We start from the raw sequence: 12,102 nt of genomic DNA, 5'->3' as shown, positions 1-12,102 counted from the left end.
ACTCCCAGGAATGATATTTTGCTTTAGTTAGTTAAGTTTCCTTTGATGTTTTGTTTTTTGTTATTATTTTATTTTATTGATTGTTTTGTTAATTTCAAAAAAGAGTATAAATAGGGGGCAGCTGGGTTGTGTGGGAGGACAGCTGTGATACTGAACAAGTCAATAAACTCTCTCAATAAAGAAAAGCTCTCAGCTTCACCAACTGGCTTAGATCCCATTAACAAACCCAACCTACAGCAATTCTCACCCCTTTTCCACCGAAGTTAGTAGAAGGAAGTTGAGAGGCGCTTAATCGCCATTACAAGATGCATTCAGAAGTGTTATGGGCATGGATATTGATTGGTACAATTGTTTCTCCTGTCTTTTTACCTCTGGAATCTCTGCTTGAATTCAGCCCACACCAATAGGGTATAAGTGCCCTTTTCTGGCAGTTGTAATGGTTCTATAAAAAATGTGTGTTGATTAGTAACTATTATCCCATCAAACACACCCAGGACAGGTACAGCATGGGTTAGATAGAGAATAAGCTTATTCTAAACTCTTCCATCAAACACTCTTTAGGCAGGTACAGCACAGTTTTGATACAGAGTAAAGCTTCCTATGCACTCTCCCATTAAACACTCACAGGGCCCTAACAGTACATGTTAGTTAGAGTAAAGCTTCCTCTGCACAGTCCTAGCAAACATTCCCAGGGTAGGTCCACTATGGGCCCAATGAAAAGTAAAGACTACTCTACACTCTCCTAAAAACTACCAAGTAGAGCATAGGTTAAATACAGAGTAAAGCTCCCTCTTCACTGTCTTATAAAACACTCACAGGGCAGGTGCGGCATGGGTAAGATTCAGAGTTAAATTCCTTCTACAATGGCCCCATCAAATAGTTCCAGGGCAGGTACAGCTTGGGGTTAAATAGAGAGTAAAGCTCACTCTATACTGTCCCCATCAAACACTCCCAGGGCAGGTGCAGCACAGGGTTAGATACAAAGTAAAGCTCCCTCTATACTGTCCCCATCAAACACTCCCAGGGCAGGTAAAGCATGGGGTTAGATACAGAGTAAATCTCCCTCCACGCTGTCCCCATCAAACACTCCCAGGACAGGTACAGCACAGGGTTAGATACAGAGTAAAGCTTCCCCTACACTGTCCCCATCAAACACTCCCAGGGCAGGTACAGCACGGGGCTAGATACAGAGTAAAGCTCCCTCTACACTGTCCCCATCAAACACTCCCAGGGTAGGTACACACAGGGTTAGATACAGAGTAAAGCTCCCTCTACACTGTCCCATCAAACACTCTCAGAGCAGGTACATCACGGGGTTAGATACAGAGTAAACCTCCCTCTATACTGTCCCCATCAAACACTCCCAGGACAGGTACAGCACGGGGTTAGATACAGAGTAAAGCTTCCCCTACACTGACCCCATCAAACACTCCCAGGGTAGGTACACACAGGGTTAGATACAGAATAAATCTCCCTCTACACTTTCCCATCAAACACTCCCAAGGCAGGTACGGTACGGGGTTAGATACAGAGTAAAGCTCCCTCTATACTGGTCCCCATCAAACACTCCCAGGGCAGGTAAAGCATGGGGTTAGATACAGAGTAAATCTCCCTCCACGCTGTCCCCATCAAACACTCCCAGGACAGGTACAGCACAGGGTTAGATACAGAGTAAAGCTTCCCCTACACTGTCCCCATCAAACACTCCCAGGGCAGGTACAGCACGGGGCTAGATACAGAGTAAAGCTCCCTCTACACTGTCCCCATCAAACACTCCCAGGGCAGGTATACCACAGGTTAAATACATCATAAAGCTCCCTTAATTGTGCAATTAATGTGCGTTAGCCTCAGAATGGCACCCTTACTGCACCCGTGCGACATGTCCATTTCACACAGCAGCCATTCTTCATGGTTTCTCTGAGTGACTATTCCAAACTCCTGTGGTCGTATTTTGGCTTTTTGCACCACCCAAACACATCTGTGTCAGCAGAGCCGGCAAGTAGAAGAGAATACACAGGTAAAGTAATAAGCAGGAGGAATCCATCTATAGAACATACCAGTTTCTTCAGCATGGTGCCCTTTCTTTGTGTCCAATTGGAACTCCCTGTCCTCTGTAATTCCCGTGGGTTTGGTTGTCTCTGGGTGGTAGTGAGCTATTTAAAGGTGGACACAAACATGAAGCAATCGGGCTTCACACGTCCATTGTTGTTTTTTAACCTGAGCCTAATTTATTAACTATCTTTTGCTAACAGTAAAATACCCATGTGTTTTCATGGGTCATTAATTATCTCAGCTGGGATTACATTTTCATCAGAATCTCTGCGTCATGAAATTGGGGTAAAATTAAACTTTAAACATAATAAGAGCTGGCAGCCAGGAATTGTTCACAGCATTAGTGGCACCCCAGAAATCAGCCATCTTTCAGCCTTTGACGTGTCTGAGTGTTGTGGAAATGCGTCACCTTTTTTCTTTCTAATTTTGAATTAAAGAAATGTCAACTGTTTATTTTAAAACGAGGAGAAACATATATGACAAAATATTCGCAGTCCAGAAACAGCAAAATGGCCCTACAGATCCTTGCCTGTGTTTTTGCTCCACACAAATGCGTTCCATAGCATCTTTCAACTGCTTAGGAGTCCCAAAGTACTTTGCAGCCAATGAATTACTTTTGAATGTTAAATCAACAATCATGGCAGCCAATTTTTGCACAGCAAGACCCAAAAAACAGGAACATAATACTGACAAAGTTAAGGTGGTGCAGTATTATAGTGGTTATGTTGCTGGACAAGTTGAGGCCTTATTCTCCAAGGAGGGAAAATCAATCCTCCCCTGCAACCCATCAATCCTATAACAGCATCCAAATAAACAACTTGTTCTTTGCCTCCATGGTCAACCTGGAAATCTGTTCTAAAGATTGCTTCTATCCAGGTGTTGGGTGATGTTTGTTGAGGACATAGTTATTGGCATCTGAACAAATTCCCCTTTCATATGTCCAGCCTCCACCCCTATCCATCCCCCTCACTCCCCAAACTTGTGTCTTACCTCAAGATAGTGCTCTTACCATTTAATATCATGTCTTTCTAAAAGACCACCTCTCACTTCCTTCAAGATGACAGGGCCCCAGTTTCTCCAGTTTCAATCCTCTGAGGCTGGGACTCATCCTGACTGCTCTTCACCTGCATTGCTTTCTGGTTTGACTATCCACCTTGTGTCTCAGTGACCAGAATTGGACAGAGTGTCCCAGATGAGGTCAGACTTGAGCCCCAAACCACCTCAGCTCCACTCCGCTGATTTATACTCTAATGTTCTGGCTACATTAGGTAAGCAATCTTGGTTCTTTGTTGATTGTTCCTGTACCACATTTGGTATGCTGAATACCTATTCTTCCAATAGATCTCCTCTAACCCCATCTCAAACCAGAGCTTGCATAGAACAATGGCAAAAGTGATGATGTAGTGATATGACAAGAAATAGACATTTTCTAGGGTAAGTAAATCCTTCCTTAGGTAAGGAGGACAAAATTGTGCACAGTATTCCACATGTGGTCTCACCAAAGTTCTTATACTCTCATACTCCAATCCCTTTGCAATAAAGGTTAACATGCCATTTGTCTTCCTAATTGCGTGCTGTACCTGCATGTTAACTTTCTGTGATTTGTGTACAAGAACTCCCAAATCTCATTGACTACTAACATTTATAGTCTTTCATCTTTTAAAAAATATTCTGCTTTTCCATTCTTCATACCAAAGTGGATAATTTCACACTTACCCACATTATACTCCATCTGTCACCTTCTGGTCCAATCACTTAAGGTGAAACATCTATATCCCTTTTCAGCCTCTTTATGTCCTCCTCACAGCTTCGTTTCCCAGCTTTGTACCATCAGTAAACTTGGATGTATTACACTCAATCCCCTTATCTACCTCATTAACAAAGATTGTAAGTAGCTGAGGCCCCAGCATTGATCCTTATGACACTCCAGTAGTTATACCTTGCTAGCCCAAAAATCACCCAGTTATTCCCACCTTCAGTTGTCTGTCAATTAGCCAATCCTTAATCCATGGTAATATATTACCCCCAACCCCAAACTCTAATCTTGTGTAACAACTTCCTGAGTGGCACCTTTTTGAACGTCTTTTGAAAATCCAAATATATTACATCCATGTTGTCTATCTTGCAAGTTACACATTCAAAAGACTCTAATAGATTTGTGAAACAGGATATTTCTTTCATAAAACCATGTTGATTAATCAGAATATTACATCAAGAAAGGCAGCTGGCTGGATATTGCTTTCTGCGTTATATTTATCCCCTGGACAGACTCATGTACACTGTGAGTTTGGCCCATAGCATAAATCACACAGGAGAAATAACTACATCCAGCCAATGAGGTCCTTATATATTTTGTAGTCTTGCAAGTGCCAGATTTTAAGAGATTTAATGGGTGGGGTTGAGACCATGATGGAAGAGGTTGTTTGTCACTTTTGCTTTCCACTCAGTCCATGCTTTCTTGTATTGCAAAGGAAAACAAGCAACAGCTCTGTGATAGACAAGAACACAAGGGCTAGTGGAGCATCTGTGGTCTCCCCAGTGATCTCCCTCATGTTCTAAAAAGGAATACTTACTATAGTAAGGGATAGAGGTTTCACGAGTTAATGAGGAGTAGGATAAGTTCTCCTGATATCTGTATTGTTTTCCCTTGTTGGAATGAACACTTCACTCTATGGCATACTTGCTTAGCACCCAGGAAGTTCTGGCCTCAAGTCCCATTCCAGAGACTTGAGCATAAATCTAAGTTGACTTTCCAGTGTAGTACTGAGGGAGAGAGGCATGGTAAGAAACCAGTCTTTCAGATGAGATGTTAAAATTAGATCTTCTCAGTTGGAAGTAACAGATCCCATGGCACTATTTTGAATAAATTATCTTCAGTGTCCTGAATGTCTTCAATCAAGGTCACAAAAACAGATTATCTGGTCATTATCACATTGCTATTTGTGAGGGCTTGCTCTATGCAAATTGGCTGCTACTTTTCCTACCATGGTTACAACACCTCAAAAGTACTTCACTGGCTCTAAAGCACTTTGGGTCGGCTGGTGCTGATGAAAGATGCTATATTAATGCAAGTCTTTTTTTTCACTCTCTTATTTTCCCCCTGCTGATTTACTCATTCTTGAGGAGAGCTCAGTAGGTCTATTACTCTGGTATGCAATGAAGCCATTTCCTCAATGCCACAATCTCAGCGATTGCTCTATGTCACCTTCAATAGTCACCTATGCTGGTTGGTTCTCAAAGGCAAGGGGTCAAGCAGCTTGGACAAGATTCTTCGATTATCTGTTGATGGCATTTTCCATCCTCTGCTTATGGCTAACATCAATACTGTGGGCCGTTTCCACTTAAAACATCTAGGCTACGTACCACAGAACGTCATCCTTTAAAAAAAATTGGTCTAAAGTATTGAGTGACTAATTTAATCCCTGTGTGTAACATTCCTGGTAAGGCATCCGTGATTGGCCAGGATTGTGCCATTATAACAATCTCGAGTCAGCTCCAGTCTGAAAGGTAGTGGTGAGTCTATTGTTTATGGTAAATCCATTGTTTATGGTGAGCCTATTGGCACTCAGTAGAAGTTGTTGTGATGATCAGTAATGTCTGGAAGAGAGATGGGCACTTCGAAGAATGTGCAGGATCACATTATCTGCTATGGATCCAGAATGATGGTCTTCTGATTGAGAAGGATTAATTGGCTTTTGGTAAAAAAAATATTTTCCTTCCAGAATTGCCATTTTAGCATTTTCTTTCCCAACCTTAATTTCCAACTAGATTGGTTATTAGTAGGGTTAAATATTTACATTGACATCCTTGTTGGCATGGTGACAACCTTTAACATGAATCAGCAGGGGCCTCCGTCATCTTATAGCTAGCTGCTCCTGAGCAGAATAACACTGATGAACCTGTCAGTCAATCATTAAACAAAGCCACATGTGGATCACTGAACAGCTATCTGTTTATTACTTCAAAATGTCCCCTTTCCACATTTATTAGCACACTATATATATTCCAAAACAAGATAATCCTCTATTCAAACAGGACACAATAGTGAGTGAACACAAGTAGGCCTTGGCTTAAAGGGCTGATTGCCAAGGCTGAAGGTGCCATATGCTGTCCACAAGCACAGAAACAGGTATTGGATTAGCCACATCCATGCAACTAGTAACCTTGAACCTTGGGTGGGGTGGAAAGAGGATCAAGTATTCAAAAGCATGCTTGAAATCAAGCTGTGGATTGTAGCTAGTCAAGGAACATGTGGGCATCGCTGGCTAGACCAGCATTTACTTCCCATTCCTAATTGCCCTTGAGGTGGAGAGCAGCCTTCTTGAGCTGCTGCAATCCATGTGGTGTAGGTACACCCACAGTGCTGTTAGGGAGGTAGTTCCAGGATTTTGACCCAGAGATAGTGAAGGAACAGTGATATATTTCCAAGTCAGGATAGTGAATGACTTGGAGGGGAACTTCCAGGCTATAGTGTCCACATGTATCTGCTGCTCTTGTCCTTCTAGATGGTAATGGTCATGGGCTTGGAAGGTGCTGTCTAAGGAGCACTGGTAAATTCCTTCAGTGCATCTAGTAGATAGTACACACTGCTACTACTGTGCGTCAGTGGGGGAGGGAGTGAATGTTTGTGGATGTGATGCCAATCAAATGGGCTGCTTTGTCCTGGACAATGTCAAGCTTCTTGGGTGTTGTCATCCAGGCAAGTGGGGAGTATTCCATCACACTCCTGACTTGTGCCTTGTAGATGGTGGACAGATTTTGGGGAGTCAGGAGGTGAGTTACTCATCGCAGGACGTGCTCTTGTAGTCACAGTATTTATATGGCTAGTCCAGTTCAGTTATTGGTCAATGGTAACCCCCAAGGTGTTAATAGCAGGGGATTCAGCGATGGTAAGGGTGTTGGCGGGGTGGGGGGGGGTGCAATTGAGGGATTTAAATAAGAGGATGAGAATTTTAAAATTGAGGCACAATAGGTCAGCGGGCACTGGGGGATTAGTGACTGTGATTTGGAGTTAAGATTAGATTAAAATATTTCCAGAGCAGTGATCGTCCCATTACTTAAAATAAACAGATGCCCAGACTTCCTACAGCATTACTGTAGATGGTGACTACATCCACTTGCGTTAAAGTTTAATGAGTATTAATAAATACCAACCTTTGGTAGGATACGTATAAGAACATTCAGTAGGATTGAATGCTACATTCTTTGCTCATTTCCAATGTACACCACCCATATATAACTAGTTTTGAATTCGTTCATGGGATGTGGGCATCACTGGCAAAGCCAGCATTTGTTGCCCATCCCTAATTGCATTTGAGAAGGTGGTGGTGAGCCACCTTCTTGAACTCCTGCAGTCCATGTGGTGTAGGTACATCCAGTGTTGTTAGGGAGTTCCAGGATTTTGACCCAGCAACAGTGAAGGAACGGGGATATAGTTCCAAGTCAGGATGGTGTGTGGCTTGGTGTGGAACTTGCTAGTGGTGCTGTTTCCACGCGTCTGCTGCCCTTATCTTTCCAGGTGGTAGAGGTGTGTTTGGAAGGTGCTGTTGAAGGAGGCTTGGTGAGTTGCTGCAGTGCAGTGTGTAGATGGAACACATTGTTGCCACTGTGCAGCAGTGGTGGAGGGAATGAATGTTTAAAGTGGTGGATGGGGTACCAATCATGCGGGCTCTTTTGTCATGGATGATGTTATGCTACTTGAGTGTGGGAGCTGTACCCATGCAGACAATCACAGAATCACGGAATTTTAACAGCACTGAAGGAGGCCATCTGGCCCATCGTGTCTGCACCGACTCTCCAAATGAGCATTATGACCTAGTGCCATTGCCCTGCCTTTTCCCTGTATCCCTGCACATTGATTCTATTCAAATAATCATCTAATGCCCTCTTGAATGCCTTGATTGAACCTGCCTCCACCAGACTTCCAGCCAGTGCATTCCAGACCCGAACTGCTTGTTGTGTGAAAAAGTTTTTTCTCATGTCACATTTGCTTCTTTTGCAAATCACTTTAAATCTGTGCCCTCTCATTCAAGATCCTTTTATGAGCGGGAACAGCTTCTCACTATCTACTCTGTCCAGCCCCTCATGATTTTGAACATCTATATCAAATCTCCTCTTAGCCGCCTTCTCTCCCAGGACAACAGTCCCAACCTCTCCAATCTATCTTTGTAACTGAAGTTTCAGACCTTTGGATCCATTCTTGTAAACCTCTTCTGTACCCACTTCAATGTGTTCACATCCTTCCTATAATGTGGCACCTAGAACTGTACGCAGTATTCCAGCTAAGGTCTAACAAGTGTCTTATATAAATTCAGCAAAACCTCCCTGCTCTTGTATTCTATGCCCTATTAATAAAGCCCAGGATATCATATGCTTTATTAATTGCTCTCTCCACCTGTCCTGCCACCTTAAATGATATATGCACATATACACCCAGGTCTTACTGCTCCCACACCCTCTTCAAAATTTCAGCCCTTATATTATCTGTTCATGTTCTTCCTACCAAAATGCATCACCTCACACTTCTCCACACTGAACTTCATCTGTCACCTATCTGCCCATTCCACCAACTTGTCTATGTCCTTTTGAAGTTCTACACTGTCCTTCTTGCAGTTTACAACACTCCCAAGCTTCGTATAACCCGCAAACTTCGAAAATGTGCCCTGCACACCAAGGTCTAGATCATTAATATATATCAGGAAAAATTTATATATATTAGTACTGACCCCTGGGGAACTTCACTACAAACCTTCCTCCAGCCCAAAAAATATCGATTGACCATTACTCTCCACTTCCTATTTTTCAGCCAATTTTATATCAACATTGCTACTGTCCCTTTTATTCCATGGGCTATAACTTTTCTCAAGTCTGTTGTGTGGCATTGTATCAAGTGCCTTTTGAAAGTCCATGTACGCCACATGAACAGTATCATCGACTTTTTCTGTTACCTCTTCAAAAAACTCCAGATAGTTAGTTAAACACGATTTCCCCTTTAGAAATCCATGCTGGGTCTTCCTTATCAACCCATGCTTTTCCATGTAACTACTAATTCTATCCTGAATAATTGTTTCTAGAATCCTGGCCACCACTGAAGTTAAACTGGCTGGTCTTTAATTGTTGGGCTTATCCTTACAACCTTTTTTGAACAAGGGCATAATGTTTGCAATTCTTCAGTCCTCAGACAGGGAAGACTGAAAAATTATGGCCAGTGCCCCTACAATTTCTACTCTCACTTCCTTCAATGGCCTTGGATGAATCTCATCTGGTCCCAGTGCCTTGTCAACTTTAAGTACCAACAGTCTATTCAAAACTTCCTCCTTATCAATTTTGAACCCTTCTAGTGACAGAGTTTCCATGTCTGTCACCATGGCCTGGGTAGCATCCATCTCCTTGGTAAAGACGGGTGTAAAATATTCATTTAATTCCACAGCCATGGCCCCTTTGTCCATGTGTAAATTCCGTTTAGGTCCCTAATTGGCCCTACTTCTCCTCTTACCACCCTTTTTCTACTCATATGCCTATAGAAAACTTTGGGATTCTTCATTATATTGGTTGCCAATCCTATCTCAATCCCTCTTCGCTTCTCTAATGTCCCTTTTTACCTCCCCTCTGAAGTAGAGCAGTGGAGAGTATTCCATCACATTCCGGACTTGTACCTTGTTGATGATGGAAAGGCTTTGGGAGTCAATGGTGAGTTATATGCCATAGCATTCACAACCTCTGACTTGCTCTTGGAGCCACAGTTATGACTGACCCAGTTAAGCTTCTGGTCAATGATAATCACACAAAAGCACAAGAACACCAGAATTAGGAAGAGTAGAAGGCAATTCAGCCCCTCGAGCCTTCTCCATCATTTGATACGGTCATGGCTGATTTTTTAAAATCCACTCATGGGATGTGGGCTTCGCTGGCTGGGCTAGCATTTATTGCCCATCCTTAGTTGCCCTTGAGAAGGTGGTGGTGAGCCCCTTCTTGAACTGTGCAGTCCATGAGGTGCAGGTACACCCACAGTGCTGTTAGGAAGGGAGTTCAAGGAATTTGACCCAGCGACAGTGAAGGAACGATGATATATTTCCAAATCAGGATGATGTGTGATCTGATTATGGCCTTAACTCCACTTTCCTGTCTGCCCCCCATAACCTTTGACTCTCTTGTCAGTCAAAAGTCTATCTATCAGCCTTGAATATAGTCAATGACGCAGCCCAGGATGTTGATAGTGGGGGATTCAGCAATGGTAATGCTATTGAAGGTCAGGGGACGATGGTCAGATTCTCTCTTGTTGTAGATGGTCATTGCCTGGCACTTGTGTAGCGTGAATGTTACTTGCCACTTGTCAGCCCAAGCCTGGATATTGTCCAGGTATTGCTGCATATGGACATGGACTGCTTCAGTATCTGAGGAGTTGCAAATGGTGCTGAACATTGTGCAATCATCAGTGAAATCCCTACTTCTGACCTTAAGATGGAAGGAAGGTCATTGATGAAACAGCTGAAGATAGTTGGGCCTCGGACACTACCCTGAGGAACTCCTGCAGTGATGTCCTGGAGATGAGATGATTGACCTCCAACAACCACAACCATCTTCCTTTGTGCTAGGTATGACTCCAATCAGTGGAGAGTTTTCCCTCTGATTCCCATTGACTCCAACAACCACAACCATCTTCCTTTGTGCTAGGTATGACTCCAATCAGTGGAGAGTTTTCCCTCTGATTCCCATTGACTCCAGCTTTGCTAGGGCTCCTTGATGCCATGCTTGGTCAAATGTTGCCTTGATGTCAAGGGCAGTCACTCTCACCTCACCTCTGGAGTTCAGCTCTTTTGTCCATGTTTGAACCAAGGCTATAATGAGGTCAGGAGCAGGGTGGCCCTGGCGGAACCCAAACTGAGCATCAGTGAGGAGGTTATTGCTGTTTAAGTTCCACTTGATGGCATTGCTGATGACCCCTTCCATCATTTTGCTGATGATCAAGAGTTTTGTGGACAGGTACACCTGGGCAATTTTCCACATTATCGGATAGATGCTAGCGTTGTAGCTGGATTGGAACAGCTTGGCTAGGGGTTCAGCTAATTCTTGAGCACAAGTCTTCAGAACTATAGCCAGGACGTTGTCAGGGCCCATAGCCTTTGCAGTATCCAGTGCCTTTAGCTGTTTCTTGATATTCCATGGAGTGAATCCAATTGGCTGAAGACTGGCACCTGTGATGCTGGGGACCTCAGAAGGAGGCCGAAATGGATCATCCACTCGTCCCTTCTGGCTGAAGATGGTTGCAAATGCTTCAGCCTTACCTTTTGTATTGAAGTGCTGGGCTCCGCCATTATTGAGGATGGAGATGCTGTGGAGCCTCCTCCTCCAGTGAACTGTTTAATTGTCCACGATCATTCATGACTGGATGTGACAGGGCTGCAGAGCTTAGATCTGATCTGTTGGTTGTGTGATCATTTAGCTCTGTCTCTTGCATGCTGTTTGGCACACAGGTAGTCCTGTATTGTAGCTTCATCAGATTGACACCTCATTTTTAGGTATGCTTGGTGCTGCTCCTGGCATGCCCTCCTGCACTCTTCATTGAACCAGGTTTGATCCCCTGGCTTGATGGTAATGGCAGAGTGGGGGTTGTACTGGGCCATGGGATCACAGATTGTGGTCGAGTACAATTCTGCTGCTGCTAATGGCCCACTGCACCTCATGTATACCCAGTTTGAAGTTGCTGTATTTGTTCTATCCCATTTAGCACGGTGGTAGTGCCACAACACCATGGAATGTCCACAGTGTGAAGACAGGACTTTGTCTCCACAAGGACTGTGCGGTGGTCGCTCCTACTGATACTGTCATGGACAGATGCACCTGCAGCAGGTAGGTTGGTGACAATTAGGTCAAGTATGTTTTTCCCTCTTGTTGTTCCCTCACTACCTACCGCAGACCCAGTCTAGCAGCCATGTCCTTTAGGACTCAGCCAGATCAGTCAGTAGTGGTGCTGCCGAGCCATTCTTTGTGATGGACGTTGAAGTCCCCCACTCATAGTACATTCTGCGCCCTTAACACCCTCAGTGCTTC

General features: G+C 43.7%; 1 protein-coding gene across 1 annotated transcript in view; it reads right to left on the bottom strand.

The window, feature by feature from the left end:
- LOC121286065 (solute carrier family 2, facilitated glucose transporter member 11-like) overlaps positions 1-12,102 on the bottom strand; it is a 46,068-nt gene that overhangs the window by 16,845 nt on the left and 17,121 nt on the right. The window lies entirely within an intron of this gene.

The sequence above is a fragment of the Carcharodon carcharias genome, chromosome 13, assembly GCF_017639515.1.
Source record: "Carcharodon carcharias isolate sCarCar2 chromosome 13, sCarCar2.pri, whole genome shotgun sequence".
NCBI lineage: Eukaryota > Metazoa > Chordata > Chondrichthyes > Lamniformes > Lamnidae > Carcharodon > Carcharodon carcharias.
The sequence above is the reverse complement of the archived record's forward strand: the minus strand, read 5'-3'. Positions and strand labels throughout refer to the sequence as shown.